We start from the raw sequence: 23049 nt of genomic DNA on the forward strand, positions 1-23049 counted from the left end.
TGAAAAGATGGGGGTATTTTTAGGTTCAAAAGTTTTACATTCAAAATATTAGTGTTTTCCGACAGAACTCTTCAAGAGAAAATGTTTGACTAGACCTAATTATAAGTAACGTTAAAACATACTTCAGTGCATTTGATTCTTAAATGAGGCAGAGTAGGAGATATTCAATCACCATACAGAAAGCCTTAAGAGATGTAGACATTGGTTCAGGAATTCTCCAGTGAAAGATTCATACCTATTTTTCTCTAAACCCAAGCTATATCACTCAATGTGGTTTTACTGAGCTCTTCACTGTTCTTGAGATATGGTTTGCATGCTGTACTGCATGTCATACATTTTGAAGTGTTTACTATAGAATCTAAACATAATGACTCTTTTGTAAAAATGTGTTAGATGCTTTTTTTCAAACATCCCAGAGCAATGGGCTTTTTTCCCATGGAATTATATCTGAGTGATTTACAGTCCTCCTGAGAGTTCCTAAGGAAGGTCCTGAAGCTTGAATGCTTGTGTAACCAGCTCTGTGTTTAACATTTTTTTTTTTTTTTTTCCAGATCTTGGACAAGTAGTTCCATCTCCAGAACTTCAATGTGTAAACCACTCTGACGTAAAACTCAAGAAGCACTTTTTCTACATTTCCACACATATTTCCTCATTGCTTTTCCCTTCTTGGCCTCAGAAAAACACCTGTGCTTGTTTCAGTGTTGTTCTAGGAGTGCAGTGAGGATGCAAGGTACTAGTGCATTTGGTGAGAAGCTTTTGTCTAATAGCAGAGGAAGGAAGATCTTACCAGTCCCATGCAGCACCACAGTGCAAGCACAACTGCTGTCATATTCTGTCACCCACCCTTCCCACCCATGAGGCAAGATGGGGTTTGTTTTGTTCAGCTTTCATTTTCAGAGGAAAGGGAAATGCAAACTGTTTTCTGTGGTGTTTCAGCTATGATAGTGCGGCGTGTAACATCTCAGGCCCAGTGCCTTGTGCTCTCAACCTCTGTGTCTCTCTTAGCATGCAGAGAGAAAAGGTGAAGGTGAAGGAATGGTTACACCGCATATGTTTACTTACATGCAGTGTTTTGGTTTTCCCATTTGTCTGAATAGCAGTGTGAGGCCTGGCTGGACAGTTTTCACTTCCACCTGAAGGGAGCAACCCCTGTGTACTCAGTAAAGCTCTGATATGAATGATATCACATCTTCCTTCCATGACTCACGTGAATCTGGAGTTGCAGAAATCCTTATAGCCTGCTTGAGAGGAAAGTGCTGTAGACTGAAAATGCTGGGGTCCTTTATAGACTTCAGACCTTATTTTTTGATACTTAAAACAGTGCTGCAGGGTAGGGTGACATCTTCACTGTACAGAGAGTCAGACCAAGAACATTTCTGGCTCAATTCACATATTCTGATTTCAAGAACATACCATACAGTCAGTATAGTCTCTATTGAATGGAAAAACTCAGTCAAAAAGATAAATGGGAAGTGTTTATCCAAGGATAACATGCTTTCTTAAAAGATCCACCTTTTTTTAAAAAAGTTGTTCTTTGATTTAAGAAGCTCGAGAAACAAGTCTCAAATATGCTGTGAGAGCAAAGCAGTAGGAGAATATTAGGAGGAGGAGAAAAATGCTCTTCCCTTTATAGCATTAATGAGACTATTACTGTTCCTGACAGACCTATTTAAAAGTAATATACAAAATTGGAAAAGGCCTACTGAGATGGTCTGAATTCTGAAAACTGGACTGTATAGGGTAAGCTTTAAGACCCTTCTACTGTGGAAGATTTAAGGTGTCAATCTGTCAAATAATCCAACAGGAGGCTAGGATTTGGTTTTGAATCTTGTTTTTTAAGTATCTACATAGGAGACATTTATGGATTTTAGCAGAAAAACACATAAAGAGATCAAGAGAAGGAAGCTGGTGGAGATGAAAGCTAAAACCAAAACACTGTATGAACAGTGGAGTGGTTTCCTTGCCGCCGAAAACTATTAAACCAATGCAAGCTGCTTTTTCTAAAGATATGCTATAATTCAAACAAAGTGATGGTTTTAGTGCAAAACTACCAGTGTTATGCAGTTGCTCAGAACTTGATTTCTCCTGTGTGGACTGGGAAGGTTTCAGATTGTAGCTCAGAGCTCAGCCTGTTCCACTGCCTGTGTCTGAGATTTCTTTACTTTTCGTGTGAGGTAACTCAGGAGACAGAATGACACAGGCAACAAGTCCTAAACACTTTTGCCATGCAGAGTGCTGTTTCTGATGTTCACAAGCTAATACTGAAGGTTTGAGATAGACACTGGGAGCTTTGCTTCTTGTGTGTTACCTAATAGGCATATCATCATTTCAGAAGATGAGACTGGTCAATCTATATGAAATTATTACACATACTAAGACTTCCCATGGGCTCTACTCTCTTGAACTGGAGACAACCTTAAGTTGTCTCTCAAGTCATTCAAGCTTGTATTCCTCAAAGCGGAGATAATAGAGGTGTTATGTTTCTCACAGTACATACCTAGGTGACATAAGGATTTTAAAGTCAACCTTAGACTAAGCTACATATCTTATCTTTCCCCACCCCAAAATAAGGAAAAAAAAGGACATCCTGCAAGTATCCTGAATGCTGTGCACTTTGCAGTAAAGACAGAGCCATAAATTAATTTTAGAAGACAAGCTCTTAATTTCCTGACAAAACGGAAGACTTCCCTGATGGAACTTTAAGAAAATTATAGATAAATTTATTCTGAATCTTTCCTAGAAACAATATTTAGTTTTTTCAAACTGTACACAATGTGACCCAGTGGCCTGAATATAACAAACTCCGTCCCCTAATTGGTCCACTTAACTTCAGTGAGAGTATCTAGTCACTTGTAAACAAGACAGGGATATTTTAGAGTATTGTGGTTTTCATTAGCAGAGAATAGTCATATAAATCTTAGTTGTTGGCATGCAATTGGGGAAATTAAAATATTTAATATATGGTATCTAACCTTATTACCTGCTCCTTGCTTTACTTTTTTTCTTGCACCCTATTGTTCTATCATCCCTACTGTATATCTGAGCCGCTAAGGCTTTTTAACGTAGCTATCATGATGGTGTGAATTGGCATAACTCTGGTTAAAAGGACTGCTTTTGATCCATGTTAGAGTCTGATGACATCTAAACATATTTCAGTTTACAGCATCTATGTACTAAAGGCAATTTAGACTTGGTAGTTGTTTTACATAATGTTTTTTTGGTTTTATGTATAAGAAGCAAATATATCTGAAATAAATTTTATCTAAAAATTCATGAAACACTACCAGAATGGTTACTGTGTGTTCACCTGCCTCCATGCAAACTACAGCGGCTCTGAACAGAAACAGGACTGTTTGTACCCCGAGGAAGAATGCTTAGGAACGTTTAATGGAGGGAATACCAAAGACAGAACACTAAGTGAGTGTCCTTCCCTCTCTCCTCTTTTTATTCCTTCCTCCTTCCTCTACTGGCTCTCACCTCCTCTCACTCCCTTGTGTCAGTTTGCTGTAGCTATTTAAATCAAGATGAGAGAGAAACTACAAACCTTCATGCTTCAAGGTTACTTCATTACAGGTTGAAACACAATCTTGGATGCCCACCTGTGTGTTAATCTTCACTTCCGAAACTTACGCACAGTAACCTAAAGAGCCCAGATTTGTTCTCCATGAGTAGCTGACAGTAACTATTTTCTCTCTTCTGGTTTATATAGCTGTTTGTGTTTATAATTCTGAGGGATTAGCCTAAGCCTAGGGTAGCAAGTACTTTTAATTAAAAATAGATGGAGTAGGTCAATGAACTGTAACACAAAATCCTTGTGAACTAAGAGCAATACTGAACCTAAATAATATTCTTTCCTATACAACTTTCAAACAGGAATGGGTTTGCTCTTATCACCGACCCTTGGTTTTAGAGCACATAGAATGCATCTTTATTATATTTTACATTTCACAGTTTATTCCTAAAACTCAAAAAACTCAGGAAGGCTGAATATTTGAATCCCCATGTGTCACCTATCTACCATCTGTAAAATTCTGTTTATTTGTCCAGCCCTGTGAAATGGCAAATAATATATAGGTATCTAATGCAGCGCAAGGATAGGTCTATTGTATAAGCACAACAACTAAAGCATAATATCTTGCTACTTAATCAAAGATTTTTACAATGTTAGAAATTCTAGTCATGGCAGATCCTCAAGTCAAAATCTTGAAATACAGAAAATTACAAGATTAGTAAGATTTTCTAGGTGACAGCCACAGGTCTCTTCTGCTTCCTACGCATATCTGTACAGAACACATTTCATAAGACAATTATGTAATAACATGATGAAAGACTTTAAAGGTGAGTAAGAGTCATTCAGCCATCTCAAGGCAAGACAGAGTTGCTTTCCTGTTCACCAAGCTTTTACACAACCCTTTTTCTTATCAGTTTTTGCTGCCTGCAGTTTCTCAGATCATGCGCCCTGGGTCACTAGACTCAGAAAATAAATAAATAACATGTAGAAATATGGTAGTATAAAGATGTGGCTTCACAATTCTCCTCTATGGAATTAGTATGAATACCTTGACCTGTAGCAATGTATCTGAGTCAAAAGATCTCTTTTTTAGAAAGAAATCACAGACTACATTTTGGCTGTGATAAAATGCCCTGGTTTAGGACAGGGATCCTTCTTGTAAATGTAATTTCAGTTTCCAGGAAATATTGCTGGGCTGGTTTTTCCTGCAAAAGATGTCTATTTTCTAATTTATGTGAATTCAGACTTGTAAGCAGCAAGTTTTATTCCTATCTGATTTTCACTTTTGTAACCAGTGAAGTTTGGTATTTGTCAAATGTCACTTCCATTTTTTTCTCCATCTAAAATGGCAATAGGATGATTTTGCTGTTTTTCCTAATGACAGTCTCTGCTTTTAGCACAGGAGACCCTGTTACCTGTCAGCTGCATTTTCTACAGGATGTCAAGTAATAAGTCACTGCAGCTCTGAGGCAGCAGAACTTGGGACAGTGCTTTCCAGGTTTTCTCTTACCTGGACAGTCACTACCGATTAATGAGTATTAGATTAAGTAAATTTTTGAAATTGTTGATCAACAGCCTATTCATTTAGAAGTGTGGCACACCTTGAACCTGTCTGTAACAGCCCTCACCTGCTGGTTTAGATATTATAACATTTACTCGAACTAGAATTGGGAAGGAAGAATGTAATCATGATTCTGAAAGGAACAGGTAGGAGGAGAGCTAGAAGAAAACAAACTGACCAAAGCATCTGCAAATTGATGACTGCCCTAACTACTAATGCTATAACACACTGGGTATGTTTCAAAGTTTTACTGCTTTCTAGTCCTGCCAAGAATCATTACGACCTTACATGAGTACTGTGTTTTGTCTCTTTTAATAAATACAGTACTTGTGGAATGCAGACTACCCTTTATCTGTAAACTCCAGCAGAACATCTAGCTTTAAAATACTCCAGAATTCCATTTGTTTCCTTAGTAACCTGTGAACTTCCAGGTGGCTCTTGCTGTTGCCACTGCTAATGTCCTGTATCAGCCCACCAGAGAAGCCTCTAGACAATAACAACTGAAATATTCCCTTCAAAATCAAATAATATATAATCAGGAAAAAAATCATATAAGGTCCTATTAAAACACTAATTCTTTCAGAACTCATTATCATACATATAAGGGTAGATCTGTATGTAAAATTGACAAGGTTTTAGTTTCTATATTATGGTTCAAACTTAATCTTTAACTTCCAGGAAAATTGTTTAGTATTAATATTAAATTTTTTCAACCTTTTCTGTTTCTCTGGATTTCTTCAGGGCTGGCCACACTGATTTCAAGAGCAAAGTGGCATTTCAAGTGGGAAAGATTACAGGATTCTCGTACTGGGAGGCTCTCTTGGAAGATGCTGGTGTCATTACACAGAATCCAGGTGGATTACTGCTGGCTCATTAGTACATCAAAACATGATTGGTATCTTTAACAATATGAAAGAAAGGAAGGTAGTTTTTAGACAAGTAAATTTATTTACCTGTTTAAAATGAATTTAGGTATTGGAAGATTGCTACAGGCCCCCAGTCAGAGTTAGAGAAGCAACTTGGTATGTATTTCTAAGAGATTTCAGTGAAATTGAGGACCACATTAAGATCAACTTAATCCTGAATACCTTCATGAAGCTTGGTCTGCACACTTGAAAAAAAGCCATTGCCCACTTAGATACTACTTTGAGCCCCACAGGCACAAGCCATTCCACAAAACATGCAGTAATGCAAATAATACTGGAAAAGGACTGAGCAAGTGTTAGGAAGGTAAAACTTCACCAAATGTGTCTTTAAGGACTCCTTCAAAGCACTGTTGTGTTTATCTGTTTGGAGGTGCACCAGCCTCATGGCTTGACAATGTAACAGGAAAAAAAACTTGTGTCATTAGGATAAATGTGTTGATTCTTTCCTCATACTCTCCTTTTAGATACCTAACGCAGTTCACTGCAGGAAACTGGAAGTCTGAAAAGCACACAGCCTTGGTACTCTTTTCCATTGAGTCACATGGACTGAAACTTCTCCCTGTATAAACACTGAAATACCAGAAATACCACTGCTGAAGAAGCTTATCCATCCTGAGTTTTACAGTGTCTGTCTGACTGGTTTGTCAAAGAGATTTGCAGATAGAAGGAAAACAGAACTATTTTGATGCCAGGTTTCTCAAAACAGCTGTCAAAGCAGTAGAGAGGTATGTGAAATAAATCAGACCATGAAAGGTTCCTAACTTTTCACTTTTCACTTTTTCCCCTTTTCTTTTCCAGTGCTTTGGCACATCTATGTCTCCTGAGCAGATTATGTTTCAGATTCCTCAGTTTACATGAAAGGAAAATCTGAAATTTTCCACACAGAAAGGAGTTTTTGCAGTCTGCAAATGATGTGTATGTGACATAGTTGGTTTCTCCATCATTGTGACTTTGAAAGAAGCCTGAAATTTATGATCTTTTTTATAATGTAGCATTTGCCAGAGGTCTCCAGTTTCTTTCCCTAATTAATGAAAATCTGGAACAGAGAGGCAGACTTTCAAGATAGCTCGGAAGCTAAACTAAATCTGTAGAAGGGAATGTCTCCACTTTCTGAGAAAGGGGAAAGCATTAGAAGGAAATAAAGGACTAAGCTAAGGAAACTTTCATTTGTGTCACTCAAGGTCATCTGTCTAAAAAAATTAGCTTAGTCTGTGGTTGCACACAGTGGGTTATTTTGTTATTGCACTGAGCTGTAAGCAGAGCTGAAAGAGTTGTCTGGGAATCATGAAACAATAAAATACCTTTTGATTTAAGAAAAAAGGAAGAAGGTGCTGAAATGCCATGCCTTCAGATAGCTGATAAGAGACCACGATGTTGTGGCAAACAGGGTGGTTTACTCAGATGTGGAGAGCATGAAGCAGGAGAGGCACTAGCAACATAAGTCAGGCAGCTGCTATGGATGGCCTGGCTCTCTATGCTGCAGTAAAGGGCACAATAATAATTTTCTTCTGCCTGACAGATGGTGAGTGAAAGACTTTAGAGTGAACTCCAAAGACTAAGGTGAAGACGTGTGGGAAGCATCTAATCCTCTGATAAACATATTGTGTAAGTCTCATGCATTGTGACCTCACACTCTGTACAGCTGCTTTGTACAGCTTTGTGAATCTTCCCAATTTCCACAAGTAATATCCATTAATAAACACTCTTTTTTTAATATTCACATGCATAAATGTTTTTACTAATTTTTACTTCCTATGTACTTGTCTATTCTGGGCTTAAGGAATGCAAACACCATTAAGTGAACTTCTAATTATGGTTAAAATGATAGTTAATATACAATTCACCTGCATAGCGTTTACTGTTCAGTGGCACAAAACTAATCACCAAGGTCATGATAAAAGGGATGAAAATGATGATATGCCTGAGTCCTGTTTCCACTTTGAGGTGATTAGAATATTCAACATCACAGCAGGAAAACTAAAGGCAAAAGACAAAGTATTACATCTGTTATGAAAGAGGTTTTCTTCTAACATTCTTAAAACCAAAACAAAACAGAACAAAACAAAACAAAACAAAAAAACCAAAAAACCAACCAACAAACAAAAAAGTATACAACAACCAAACAACAAAAAAACCCAACTGGGGCATTAATTGAAAGTAGCAGAACCAGAATCTAGGACACAGCAATTACTGTGCTGAAAGAACACTGATGTGGATGACATGCTTTGCCTCCATGTGAGCCAGTAGTGAAAGGACAAACACAGAAACAAATGTCTTGGTAGAGACAAGGTTTGAGTAAACTCTAAAGTTTCTCTGCAATAAACATCTTTGAAGAAATCTTGATTTTTTGCTCACAAATGCAATTAATTTCAATGCTGCTCAACACAGAAGTTTCTCTCCAATTTGTATTATGCATTCTCCTTGTAGAAAGAAACACTAGTTTTGGATAAAGGTCTACAGATTCTAGTGAATAAAAGATTTCTGTGATTTTAAAAAACTTTTCTGTGAAAAATTTTCCATTTGTCTAGAGTCCTTTCTCATCCACAGAACCACGAATTCCAAGTACACTAACCCAAGGTGAGGAATCTAAGCTATCTTGTTCTAATACAAGGAACTGTAGCACTAAAAAAAACCAGTCTTAATACATGATCCTATTAAACTACCTCTGATTTTATTGTGAAGAATGAACATAAGGAGATTATGACATAGAGATATTTACAAAATATTTACATGCTATAACCACCACTTATGAAATCAAGCACCACCCAGTTAGCAAATGATAATAGATACTGGTTTCATCTATTTATTTGGGGATAGAACAAGCTATTGTATTCAATTCCTTCAACTGCTGAGATTTCTGCATATGCAAAAAAGCTTGTTTGAGTATTTATGTAAAATTGTAATTATTTGTTCTTTTTTTAAAGAATAATTTAGAGCTTATTTATTGGCAGGTTCATAACAGATAGCACCTCTTAACATCTTGCCTCATTACAGAGTTATCCATGACAATGAGTCTGCAAACACTGATAGCCTCCTACGATATATTTGACCTTTCATGTGTTCTGCATTTTGACGGTGCTTTCCAGTTCAGTGTGCATTACTGAAGCTATAAACACAGCAGAAAGGACATAACGCTGAACAAACAGCTGAGTGGAATATATAACCAAAATAACAGATTTTCTTTGAAGGTATCTTTTATTAAGTACTGTAAGGGAGAAGGATTGGACAGAGTTAATAGTTTGCTTGACTTTCATAAATAGGGGAGCTGAAATTATGCTATGCATGCAAATGCATATCTGCAGTACACAGGTGGAAGACAAACTTATGCCAATACATTGTGAAGACTTCAGAACTGTGTTTTCTGCACTGCCATCCTTTTAGCCAGCAAATTGCGATAGCGTAGGGCAGCCCTTCAGCCTGACAGAATGCATTCCTTTTTCTCTCAAAGATTTTCTTCTTCAGTAGATGACTACACCATATTGCACAAAACCAGCATACCTTATGCAATGCAGCTGTGAAGTGCCTGCAGTTTTCCTCAGTTGGCGACAGTCCCCAGGGAACCTACATGACACTGGGGGAAATGGCAGGCAATATCAAACCTGGGAAAAATATTTGTTCTGCTTAAAGAAGCTTCAGTAACTTTTGAGAGCAAGGCACTGCCTTATTAACTTGCCCACCAACTGCTGATACATAAATCATTTTGGCTTTTGGCACACTGAAAAGACTGTAACAATGTAAGATTAACCTACCCTTTGTATCTGTGTGTAGGTGTCTTGTAGATGGGGTTAGGAGAGGGATAAGGAGGATCTGATGGGTCTGAAAACATTCAGACTTTTGGATAATTACCAGTCCCTTGAAAAATATGATGAAAGATGCAACTAGCTGGGTATCTTAGTGGACATATTTTCTACATGAGCAACACCTGTTTTATATTACAATTAACAGAGATTTAGGGCTTTAAGTGGACTTGAGTAATTGCTCTTACTAACTTCTTATACTGGTATTTACAGCTGTCATTATTACATGGACCAAAGTTTAATTTTACCCAGGGAGTCTATTAAAAATAGTTTTGTTTTGCTTTCTCAGTCGTTTACATTTAACAAAGGTAGCTAATGAAATCATCTTCCTTTCTCACTGCAGAAATACACTTTCTGTGATTAGATACTTGAATCACCAGCTTCATTGTTTCTGTTTGTTTTGACTGAGGCCCTGACTTAATTGAAAAATGTTTTTAATTACATTTTAGAAGTTCTACTAATAGAGTTTCCAGCCAAACTCATAATGACCTTGAAAACATTTCTGACATCCAAGAAGAAAAAAATAAGTAATCAAATACATGAAAGCTAGGAAAATCTTATTAATTCCAAGATAAAAGCATTTCATTCTCAAAAATAATAAAAAAATCTTTTTCTAGTACCATTTCTTATGACTATCAACTGGAAGCAAGAACGGAAGAGTTTGAAACTGGGTATATTCTTATTTAACCAGCTTTATTTTTTGGGTAACACACATGCAGCCTTGTATTTCCTCTCTTCTTAAATGCAAACACATGGAAGACATAGATATGTTTTTGTTTTAGAATCCGAGACAGTCAGAATAAAGAGGAATCTTTAAATTCTGCCCATAATAACCTAATTACTGTTCAATCTTACTCTTTTTTTTTTCTTTTCTTCTTTTTTCCCCAGCATGTATGAAAGGCTGATGCATTTCCTAGTAAGACTACAGAGATTAATACTGCAAACTAAATGAGGTTTTGTTCTGGCCATACAAATCCAAGGTCGCAACTATTGCAATTTTGGGACACATCAGTTTATTACTGTCACATACAATTATACAGAGACAGAGCATAGAATTAGCAGGACAAAAGTAAAATTATCATTGATAGTTATCCTTGACAGCCAAAACCCAGTAGAGTGTAAGGGAAGAATATTAAAGCTATGTAAAATGCAATTTGGTCAAAGAAATTTGGTCAGAGAAAATGTCCTGAATATAAGGGAGTTTTTATGTAGTTTGGGGACAGAATACTATAGATTAAAATCTTTAATCTTTTTCTTCATTCTCTTAACCATAACTACACAGAATGTAATTGTCTTTAAGGACCAGATTTCACCAGAAAGAGATGCAGAGGAAGGAGCAAAGGCTCTATGGAGGGAAAAGTTACCTACATTTTCTGGCAATTAAAGTCTAAGCTGTAGATTTTGATATGTAACTACTTTTATGTTCTTTTTATTATTCACCTCTGTATGATACTTACATACAGAACTGTCCACCTTTGCTTTCAGTTAAGTTTTTCCACTGCTCCTCTTCACTCTGTTGCCGTCTGCTATCATCTCTTTAACAAGGAAGCATCCAAAACCGTAATTAACATTGCTGTTCATTGAGAAATTTATGATCATGTTTAACTGTGCATAATAGCTATGCTGATCATGTTGGAGAAAGAGAAAAAACAAAATCAATTGCTTTGATTTAATCTGCTTTAGGTATGCGTAATAGAGGTGTATGTTAGTTATATTGGTCTGCTAAGTATAGTAAGAAAATGCAGTGTGTGTCTATTTGCAATGCAGTTTTGCAGTTTTATCATTTAACCCTTTACAAGGATTTCTGGTTTTAGGATCCTCAGAGTCACAGATACTTTCTAGCTTACAGTTTTCACATTTAGTGCCAAGGTATGCAGATTTTGCAGAACTGCATATAGGAGTAAGAGTTCTGTGCATGCAGAACAGTTATTCTATTCCTCATGTTTCTGTATTTCTGTCTTCTGCAGTGTTATTCATGCTAGAACTCCTGGCAGTAGTGACGCAAACATGCTTTCTATAAATAAGACCACATTTATATAGATTGCAGTCTGGTGAAATAGGAAAGCTAATGTTAGCATTTATCAGTGGTTTTCAGCTGTCTGGGAGCTCCATTTATTGGACCTCTTCTAGGCAAAGTGGAAAGCTTGTGCATGATCAATAAACGTTTAAGCAATGGTAGTTTATATTCTTTTCTTTTTTTCCCCCAACAGTTCATTTACCATCTGAAGGTGATCTGTTGTGGAATATCCTGATTAATAGTATCTCTGTTCCTTTAGAAATATGGAGCTCAGCATAGAATGAACTGCTTAGAAAAAGAAGATAATGAGCTATATCTTCCTTCAGAGTTTATTTAATTTGGAACAGCCATATTCCTCTTTGCCTTTTTCTTAAAGGACATTATAGATAGATAGATGGATAGACAGACAGATAGATATGTAGATGTACATAATATATTATGTATTCATTACATATGGTTGTATATATGCATATACACGTACACTGGGGCTGTATCCTCTTGCCACCTTTCCTCTCAGAAGCCCACTACATTCCTTAGGAAGGCTGGAGTAGGAACCAGCTTATGTTGAATTTCCTCTAAAGCCAATGTTGGAAGAAGTTTAAAGGGATTTAACACAGAAATCAATGCTGTTGATTTGTTAAAGATTTGAATTGTTGGTTCATTTGAAAACTGAACTCTGACTGTCAGAGCAATAAGTGTATTTTAAAGTATCTTTTCAGTGATTGATGATTCAATGGTACACACCCCGAGGCATGAATACTTGTATTTTCTATTACATTCCTTTTGTTCTTCCTTCCACTTACCTTATCTCTATGGCTTTCAAGATTATGGCTGAAGTGGCAGCTGATACCAAAATTAATTTGCTTATGGAAGCGGAGGAAGTCTTTGTTTACTCTGTTGATGCTCACCCAGAAGCCTGTCTTAGTTTGACTTCAGTGTGGGTCTGGGTTTCTGATCAGGCTGGAAGATGGAACACCATAGGGTGGTGATGTCTAACCTTCAGTCCTTTTTCTGTTAGTAATCTGCTGCTTTGTAAAGAATGGCCAGGGGTGAATATTTCCTAAAGCAATCTCTCCTGAATGATTTACTTTTTCTAGATATGATTAGCAAGTTGTTAAAAGTCATGATTATTAAAGTGCTTTCCTTTCCATTCTAGCTGAATTTGTGGTTCTCTCCCTCTGTTATTTGTTGTATAGTACTTTATAAATCAGCTTTGTAGGAAAAATGTCCCATAATCCTGCAGTATGGCAACACAGATCAGCAGCAATTCTTTAGAGAAGAGTTAAAATATTTCAGCTTGGCGCTGAAAATTTTCATGTCTTTTATATATGAAACAATGAAGATCATCCATGGGACCATTTAAGCTACTACTTGACTAGATATTTGAAATTTCATTTTAATTTATGATACTACAACAATCTTACATTTAAAGAAACCAGTTTTAAATGCAAAGGGGAAACCTGCTGAACATGAGATTTGAATATTGGTAAGAGTAAAAAATCTGTAAATGTAAATAAGGAAATGTTATAAATTTGGCAGGAAAGAGGGAAGGGCTGTGTGATCTAGCAGTTTACCTGGATCTATGATAATTGTAGGCATTTTTTATAATGTTGTTTAGCATAGCCTGAAGTCATATGTTTGGATGACTCACCAAAAAAGACACTCTTTTGCTCCCTTTTTAATGTGCTCGCTGAATTTCTTAGCTTTGCAAGAAATAACTACATTTTGGCCATGTGTTGTGTGTCCAACCCTGGAGTTAGAAAGATTGAGCTATACTCTGTGTGATCAACTTTTCCTACGGCAAGCGTTCTACAGTGCAATGAAATCCGATTTCCTTAGATGAAAAGGATATACATAACATGTTGATATCTTGCTTTTTCAAATGATTTTATATGTTTAGTTCTTCAATACGCTTCTAAAAAATGTCGTGGACTCTACTAAGTTCCTTACATTTTTGGAAATGTATTTTCTCCAGAATGGCAGAAGGAACAGGTTCATTTGAAGTCACTTTCCTTTTTTACAGTATACACACACACACACGCCCCAAATACTTATTTGTTTTTACTTATATATCTGTTTTGATATATGACATGTAAGGAGTTAAAGCTGTAAAGGAGAAAACGTTATTCGTATTAGAGCCTGAACACATTCTGTAATCTACTTTATCTTGTCTGTCTCACTGCTATTTTGGGATGGTCTTTTCATGTGAACATGCCCATGAGCTTTTCTAGCTGAAGCATGAAATTTGCAATGTGAAACTGAGCAACATGCTCAATCTTTCTGATGTACTTCTGCTGGGAACTGTGCTGTTCAGTGCAGGGCTCCTATAGTAGCTTTAACAGGTATCAGCTGTGCTGAGGCAGAGTAACATTGCTGTCAGTGGCTTCGATACATCCCTGAGACATCCTGCCTTGGACACATCCTCAGATTCCCTAGGAAATTTAAGCTTAATTGGTTCTCTGGATCTGGCTCCAGCTTCCAAGTTACAAGCAAGTAACTTATTAGTTTTCCTTTTAAGTAGGTCTCTGATATTTACAGCTCAGCACCCTAGCTAGTGGCAAGAGTTGATATTTGCTGATGACAAAATTCATTAAGACTAGCCAGTGAAAGTAGGCAGCCCTGTTGTCTTGTAAGTCTGACTTACAGCTCCTTGCAGTGTGGGAACAGCGCTCAGCCCTCTGCAGAGAGGACAGCTGCTATGAAAAGCTTTTCAGCACAGTCCCTGATGCCGTGACTGGCACCACACCTGTGCTTGCAAGCCAGCGCCACAGCTGCAGAGATGCCTCTTCATGTGGTCCATTTAAGTGACCTTTCTGAGCAAGTCAAAGGCTGATTGATGTCAACAGTTGTAAATGTGACAAGAGTCAGATGACCTTTCCAAAGAAAAAAATGTGGGGTCAAACAGATTCCCTGAAATCAACATTACAACCTGCCTTCGGCCTTTACGATCAACGTTTCTTCTAGCACCCATAAAAAGAAGATCTTGGATTTTGTATTAGACAGTGAAGGCCACAGTCACGGGGTGGTTTATGACAAGCAGTCCCACCTAAGGCACAAACACTGTCCAAAATTATCTCACCATTTCATTAACTCCATGCTTACCTAGTGGAAGGGACGAAGAAGAGGTTTTCCTTTGGATACCCACAATGAGCTCATCACCAGACCATCATTTATTATTGAAAATAATCGAGGTTTTGAATCTGCATATCTACAGCCAAACAAACCCCTGTGTTGACCCAAATACCAGGGCCTGCATCCATTTCAGCACCGAATCTCATCTTTCATAAAGTTAAACTGCCAACAGGTAAAGCCTCAGAATCATGGGAGATGCTGATCAATCTTTTAGGACTGTTAAACCCAGTTTTCTGTCAAATTACAGCAAAGTGTGTTTTTCACAAAGCTAAGTGCAGGCTGCAGGTTGAGCTATGGTACTTTTTCTGTTGTCACTCTATCTTCCAGATTCAGTTTGTACCTAACAGCAAACATAAATGAAGGAGCAGGCACTGAGGTATTCAGGGAAGATGCGTGCTGTTTTCTCTTTCAGCACTCGCTTCTTACTGTCCAGTCTGTCTTTCCTCTGCCTTAATACCATACAGTTTTCCCCTCAGCTTAGCACTGACTATATGGCAACATAACCATATATTAATATAGGTCTTAAGAGCACTAATAATGTACAACTCAAACCCTGGGGACTATTATTGAGTTCTCCTCAGTGGCATCCCAATTACCTGTGGCTCAGTTTTATAGGGCCTAGACATTAACAGCTTGGATTTCTTAGATCCAACACTTTGCGCTAGGGGTAGAGTTGATCTCACCCACCTTTAGCTGTGATAAAGGAACTTCTCTACCTGTATAGATTCCCACTTTAGTCATTGGCAAACAACATATTCAGGATCCTAGTCACCCCAGCCTGAGACAAACCAGCCACAGGAGGTGTTAATCTCACTGATTATCTCCAAACAACAACAAGATCTCAAGTTTTATTATGGCTGAGAGTATCTTGTGATCCTGGAAATGCTCCCGAGCAGCAACAAACACAGGTCTACAGTTCCTTGGCAGATCAGCTTTGAGACGTAGGTCTCCACACATAGAAGCTGTGCTTTATCAGAAGGTCCATGTCTGACAGTTTCTCCTTCTGATGCATCTGTCCTTAAAGTAATCTATGATAGCTTAGGTAACATTCAGCTTCCAGTTTTTCAGCAGTTAAAATCATCTAAACATAGGGGCTGAAATTCATTTCCTCTGAAGTCTGGATAAGTGTGAAATAAGTTTTGCCCAGTTCTGCCCAGTTAAGATCTGATTTCCGTAAGAAGAATGATTGTTTGGTGTCAAGAAATAAAGTGAAGTGGCAAAGATCCAATGAAAGGCAAAGGTTTAATATACTATTCCGAACATAAGGCTGAACAGCTCCAGTTCATTTATAAAAGTGTATTACAGACAGAGAACAGACTGAGTGAGCAACCCTGTTTTTCTGTTAGTATATAGAAGATATAAACACTTGCAGCATGATGTAGTGGAAATTTTTTGAAAACTATTACATTTTTATAAGATTTTATTTATAAAGACCAGTGACAATTGGCAGCTAAAACATTTTTAGATTAGCAAACACATTTTCCAGAAAATTAAAAAGAGAAAGTAAATAAATACCCTGAGGAGATTTCAGCTGCAGACAAGGAAAATGTGTCAAGACAAAAAGTCTTACATATGGACTTTGGAATACAAGAAGCAAAACAATGAATGTAGATTGTAAGTAGCTGTTATTCATGACATATGCAGAAAGCAGGCCTTTTGGGTGACTCAGTAGAAAGGACAATGGTTTGTTTATCTGGGCTTATGCAAGTGAAATGTTAACTATGGACAATGTCCTGAAAGCTATACTTCACTGACAGAACTCCCTGTGTCATGGAAAAGTTCAATATTTTAAGTCAGTATCTTCTAACACCAAAACATATGAAAAAGCCTTAATGAAAAAAAAAATTAGAACAGTTACCCACAGATCAAGACTTGGATACATTAGTTTACACACAAGTGCTTGACAAACAATATTTAAATATACTAAATGTCATGAGCACCTTTTCATGGTGGCCTTAAAAAGCCATACATTTGAAATGTTAGAAAGCCATAGTCATGGTGGAAGACATGATACTGGTGTCTTCAGATTAAGTTTCTTGAGTATTGAGATGCCTGGCCAACAACATCAGCCTTCAACACACAACAGAAATGCTAACAGGACTAGGGCACCACATAACAGTGATTCCCAGTATTTTGATTTATTTAGGAGTACATACTTTTGGTAAGCTGCTTCTTGATGTTTACTGTTGAGCACTTTTGCCATTGGAACTGCTTTACAAAACAAATGCTGACTATGAAATTAGCAGACAGGAGGTCACTGCCTCCTGCAAGAAATCTTGTAACACAAATGACCCTCTTAGCTGACTTTTCCTTTGGTACTGGCAGCTAATATAGTACAGGGCAAGCTGTTGGAAAAGAAAACTCAGAGGATATACAACAAGCCAACTGTAACAACTGAGATTTCAGAGAAACAATATTTTTCTGATAATCAGCCAAATCTGTAATCTCACTTGAATATCCCCTCCTCCGTCCTACCAACTCACTTGTCAACAATCCTCTGTCACAACTGGTCCATCGTCTTCACTCATGCATTTTTCTTAAGATTTTTTTACGAAGATTTACTTCAAAAAGTAAACCTACATAAAGGGACTGTGGGAGGAATATAAAATTATTTATCCAAGAAGTATTCCCTCCCATTAACCACTTTCCTACAATGAATATACTTCTATTTACTGATGTCTAGAATAACTTCAGTGACTCATGAATTGTTATCTAGAATACTATATGAGTAATTTGAATTATCTTTCAGGAAAATGTGATGATGTTCCTTTTCATCTTCATGTATTTTCTGCTTAGAATAAGTATGATGATGCCGGAATTAATGGGTGCCCTGGGGAGGTACTAAGTCCCATCCTGACACTCCTGTCCAGATGGACAGACATCCCAGTAATTCTTTCATTTCCATTGTCATAACCCAGAAAACACTTTTAGGAATCAAGGTCGGAAAATTCCTAATATGTAACTTTCCAAAGTTTGTGAGAAATTGATTGATGGGCCTCTTAACCATCTTCCTCATAACTCTTACTATAACCCATTGACTGAGATGGAAAACAAGAAACAACAGAATTATCAAACCCCACAGAGGTAATGGTCAGGCAGTGTTTGATTTTCTTCCCTGTAGTTTACTGAGGTATATCATTTGAGAACTAGATCACTTCCATTGAAGGAGGTCACCAACAGTCTCTAGATTGAGATCCACCTTCTTTTTGGCCCTAAAGATAAAACTGTCCTGTGGCATTCTTTGCAGCTAGTCCAGACTGACAAAGTGGAAGGGTCGCTCCACCAGGCTAAGAGAGATATTCAGTTTACATGATCAGTGGGCGTGGATGTCATGAAACATAAGCTTTGCTTGAGGGTTTCCCCCACACACTTTCTTACCATTAGCCCTCAGGTTCTCATTACTTTAGGCCTCTGAATCATTTGTGTAATTATCAGGGTGTAATCATCATCCTCCCTCCAGAACAACCTGTTGACTGCCTTCTCTCCCTTCAGAAGCTTGATGTGCCAGCACTGTATTACCAAGGACAACATGCACCAAAGCTATCACACAGAAAAATGCACAAGAACAGAGAACAAGACACTTCATTTTGTTTCTCAAATTACACTGCATAAAAATATAAAAGTCACTGGAGTATAGTTCTTGATAGTTCTCCTGGCCTTCAAAATGTAAAACCTTTCTTAAGGCCTGCAGAGTGACTGAATGCCTCCGCAGTAAAATTTATACTAAATCTTAATTATCATTCTCCTTTTCTTTCAGGGCTGTGTGTTGGGAGACCTTGAAATCCAGCAAGGCTCATCTACATAGCTCAAAAAAGGTTAGCTTTTTAGAAGACAGGAGGCTTTGCAGTATTTATTGATGCTCTGACCTGAAACTATGTAAAACACTTCTTCATTGCAGAGTACATAATTGCCATTAAACGTAAAATCAATCATTGTCTGTATTTGTCAGGCCATATGGCTACACTCTTGCCTAACTGTCTCTACTTTAAGCCTGATCTACCACTAGACTGCTAATATTAATGGTATTTGATTTTCAGGATATCAGCTGTGAGTTGATAGAGCAACCTAGGGGCAAAGCATATGCTGGACTTCATCACCCTTAACATCATAGGCTCCTTTTGGCAAATGGGAAGGTTAAAACTCTCCATGCTTCTCTAACAGTTTGCAAGACTGTGAAAATCTACATTAGTGAATGTTTCTTCTGAGTTTGTGAGGAAAAATGAGCTAGCTGACCTGATTTATGTCTTGGCCCTATCTATTTATGTCATTATCTATGTATCTATTTATTTTTCAATGACTGTATTTCTGGATACCTAGATATCTGAAGATAAATACCTACATACATGCACTCACATATACTTATGTATGTATGGCATTTGTAGTATTAGACAGATGCCATACCTGTCTCTCAGTCTGTCTCTCTGTCTATTTACCCGTTGTTTATCTATCAACAGAATACCTTTATACAAAACACATATTAAGGGCGTTGGTTTTGAAGAACAGGCATAGAGTCTGGTAGGTGTGAGAGGCTTTCTCTGAACATCCTCCTCAGCAGTTTTAAGACTAAATGAATCTGAGTCATTGACTTTCTAATTGTTACACTAGATACCTCTTTAAATAACAGAGCAGTAGATGATAGAGAAAATATCCCCCCCCTCCTTCCTTCAAACGTTGATGATGTGGTGGAGACAGAAGAGTACTATCTGTGGAAAACTGATTAAATATATGCCTTCCAAAGGCTATGTATGGAGTGAAGACCCATACATTCAGTCCTGCACAAAAGGGTCATGATGCTATTCTACTTCCGTTATTTTAGTTATGAGTGACTATTAACCAGCATTAATTTACTTCTTGAAGACATGGTACGGCAAGAGAGGGAGGATGGCTGGAAAGGGTAAGGAGGCGAGGAATTCATGCTTTTCTAGACAGAAACTGTTTGGTCACATAATTTTTGCTCAAGTTCATTGTAACTGTAGAAAATAAAGCTTATTCTGAAAGATGACTCTGAAGAACACATGTGGAATAAACTGCTGGCCCAAAGTGAGTAAAACTCATGCTTTTTTTTTTTATTCTAGTAAAATCAGGCACTGATTGCATCAGCACAAACTCCTTTGTTTAGTGATGCTTAAGCAGATAACAGTCTTTTCCTCAGCACCTCCCCTTAAAAAAACTTAAGATGTGCCAGAGAAGAGGGAGAGAAAAATGGACTTAAAATATCAAACACACAGTGTTTTCTAGGGAGAGACAAAATAAAGTATTAAACATCACAAATAATTTTTCATTTTATGAATTCACCCATCTGATGCTTTCCTAGAATCCAAAAGTCCACTGTGCATAGATCAATACAAGCAGTCAGATGAAAAGGCTCCAAATACACTTTCCCTGGTTCAGTGTATGTCAAAGATAGTTTCACTATGTGCATCATAGCACAGTCATCCAGTAAAAACAGAACTGAGCCTGTTGCTTAGGCGCCACACAAGACATTATCATACTGGTGATGGCATGAAAAGGATTGCACGTGCAGGATTGCACATGCAGGAATATAAGGACCTAGCTATCAAACCTTCCAGCATAAAGAAGGAGTCTAAAGTTGATTTTGTATAAGTTGTCTTAACAGACTCAGGATGTCCAAGAGTAAATATAGGAAGACAACTGTATTTTTCTCTGTTGGAAAGATCAGAAAATGTCACAGCAACTTTTTCAGACAAATTTTTTCTTTTGCTGCAATTACAGTATCTTCAAAAACTGTTCACAGACAGCTACTTTGGTATATAAATCCTGATTTCAAAAAAATAATCCTGAGCCTTGCTTGGCCTTATATACAGATAGTTTGCTATTGGTTTGTTCTGCTGAGAACTGAGTTTTGCAAATCTGAACTGGGGTAACAAGTGGGAGATGGACAGCCATGGCTTAGTCTAGTGGACCTTGATAAGGAAAGAAGAAATGTAGTTTTTAACTTGTAAAGCTAATTAAAAATTGAATATAGTGTAAAGCACAAACTTAAATTACAAAATAAAAACAGAAGAAATGTATTCACATGCAGAATTCAACTTACCATCTAGAGATAGAAGACTTCTGGGCTTGCAGTTCTCTGGAAAGAAGGAAGAAAACCCATCAGCTGAGCCCAAAGGAAGATTTAGCCTGAGACAGCCAAATTTTAATTAATCTTAATGAAAACAAAAGGAGGAGCACATTCACGAGCAGTTGAGGATTGCAGACTAAGTAGCCATTCTCTGTCAGTACAGCCACTAACAAGAAATGGGTTTCAGCCCCTTAGATTTTGCACACGACTTGATTTTCCTTGTAAGCAATATGTGTCATGTTTGCTTTATAGAGAAGTAAACCATACTAAGACACCTGCTCACAGACCTAAGGGTCAGTAGTGTCCAAAACGTTTATATACCTGTGGTTCTGCCTGTGTCCCCACAGTTGTAAAGAGGACTGACTTACACGATTACTGATGTATTACTGATGTCATCATGACATGATTTCAGCCTCTAGAGTGCAATGGAATTAGAACTCTAAAGTTTTTCTTGTTCTGGGCCTCAGATAGGTCTCATGAAAATTCAGAACATTCCCAAACTTTAAGATTTTCTCTCTCCTCATAGCCAGCAATAGATTTTAAATTCCCCTCTGCAGTAAGAGGTACAGTCACTGGGAGTTCTATGGACGTTAGAGATATTTAAACAATTATAGTAACTCCTATACTGACAATAATCACCCCAAAAAAGGGACAAGCAACTGATGTAAGACAATATAATATTTACTGATTGCTTATGTTAACATGGGACAAAGCCTTCTCTATTAAATGCAATCACTTTTTTTATTCACATTGGGCATTTGGACCCAGGTTCTTCTGTGGGTTATACTAATGTGAATTTAAACTACATCCTATATCAGTGCAGTTAATATAAATTCACACAAATGTAATTGAGGCTGAAGTCTACCTGGCCAAACAGATTGAGGCTGAAGTCTACCTGGCCAAACAGATTTGTTAGGCCTCTGAATTCCGGCTGTGTCCCCAGATCCTTCACTAGGTGGGATCTGACTGGCAAAATCCCATGTAAAGGCTTTCAATAATATAAATAAAGGATGTGGAAGAGCTGACTTCTTAAATGGTTATACCTGTCAATGCCTTGGGTTTGCATCCAATTTGGAGTAAAGCCTAATATCTTGAAGCTTGCTCCTAATGGCAAAATATGTTCCTCCCCAAATAATTCAATTCATCACCACAACTGCTATGTAAAAGCATGTGTTATGTTTTTTCTGTGCTATTATAAGATCAACTCAAACTCAGAAGTAATAACCTTTTTAACCCAGAAATTTTATTTCAGCTCAGAAAAAAAGGTTAGGGAAAGCAATTAATCTGCATAGAGAATATTTCAAGAGAAGACAATGAGTTCAGGGTTTACTGTCTTCTGCTCTTTCCCTACCCTTGCAAGAAGGGAATATATAAGGGATTTATGTATAAAATATGGGCCTATTATTTCTTCAGCAATAGCCATATCTAAGGCTACCAGCCTTAACTGCAACTAAGTCTCTTGGAAAACAGCTTAATGCAGTTCCATCTGGCTTTTGGGGTTTTAAACCAAGATTTTCTCCATGGTATCACTAAATCCATCAATCCATATCACCAAATATTATTAGTGACATTAATAGGTATAAGTACCTTGAACAAAGAACACATCCATAAAAGCTGCCAACCTACCTCATGGTAGTGTCGTCTTCTATTTTTGTTTCTCCCCAGCCAGACATATAATCACACTGATCTGGATCTTCTTTTAGTCTCCTGCTGCCAATCCTGCCAGCAGACAACAAATCTAGTGCTGAAATATCTTAGAAGTTACTTGTGATTTTTTGCTTTCTTTTGTTTCATTTTTTACTTTAGCATAGTGTTCAAGAACAGCAAGATACTTTTCTGAGAAGGAATGTCTCATTTCAACATAAGAAATAACAAACCATCAAGTATGTGGTAGGAATGTTATTGCTGTATTGAGGTTAAAAAATATTATTGTAGCTGAAGTAATTTTGTAAAAGCTGGTGAGCATTTAAATAGCAATTATTAGTTAACCACCTGAGGTACTTTTGATAGTTTAAAGACTTAC

The 23049-nt window shown here is 37.3% G+C and overlaps 1 long non-coding RNA gene across 1 annotated transcript in view; it reads right to left on the bottom strand.

Moving 5' to 3' along the window:
• Positions 1-2479: 2479 nt before the first annotated feature.
• Positions 2480-23049, bottom strand: part of LOC308056460 — a 54419-nt gene continuing 33849 nt past the window's right edge. The window contains exons 2-3 of the long non-coding RNA XR_013924839.1: positions 21922-22745; positions 2480-21891 (exon numbers count right to left, since the gene is read on the bottom strand). This is a non-coding gene — a long non-coding RNA (uncharacterized lncRNA). The remainder of the gene's footprint in view (positions 21892-21921; positions 22746-23049) is intronic.

Source organism: Falco punctatus, assembly GCF_963210335.1.
Source record: "Falco punctatus genome assembly, chromosome: Z".
NCBI lineage: Eukaryota > Metazoa > Chordata > Aves > Falconiformes > Falconidae > Falco > Falco punctatus.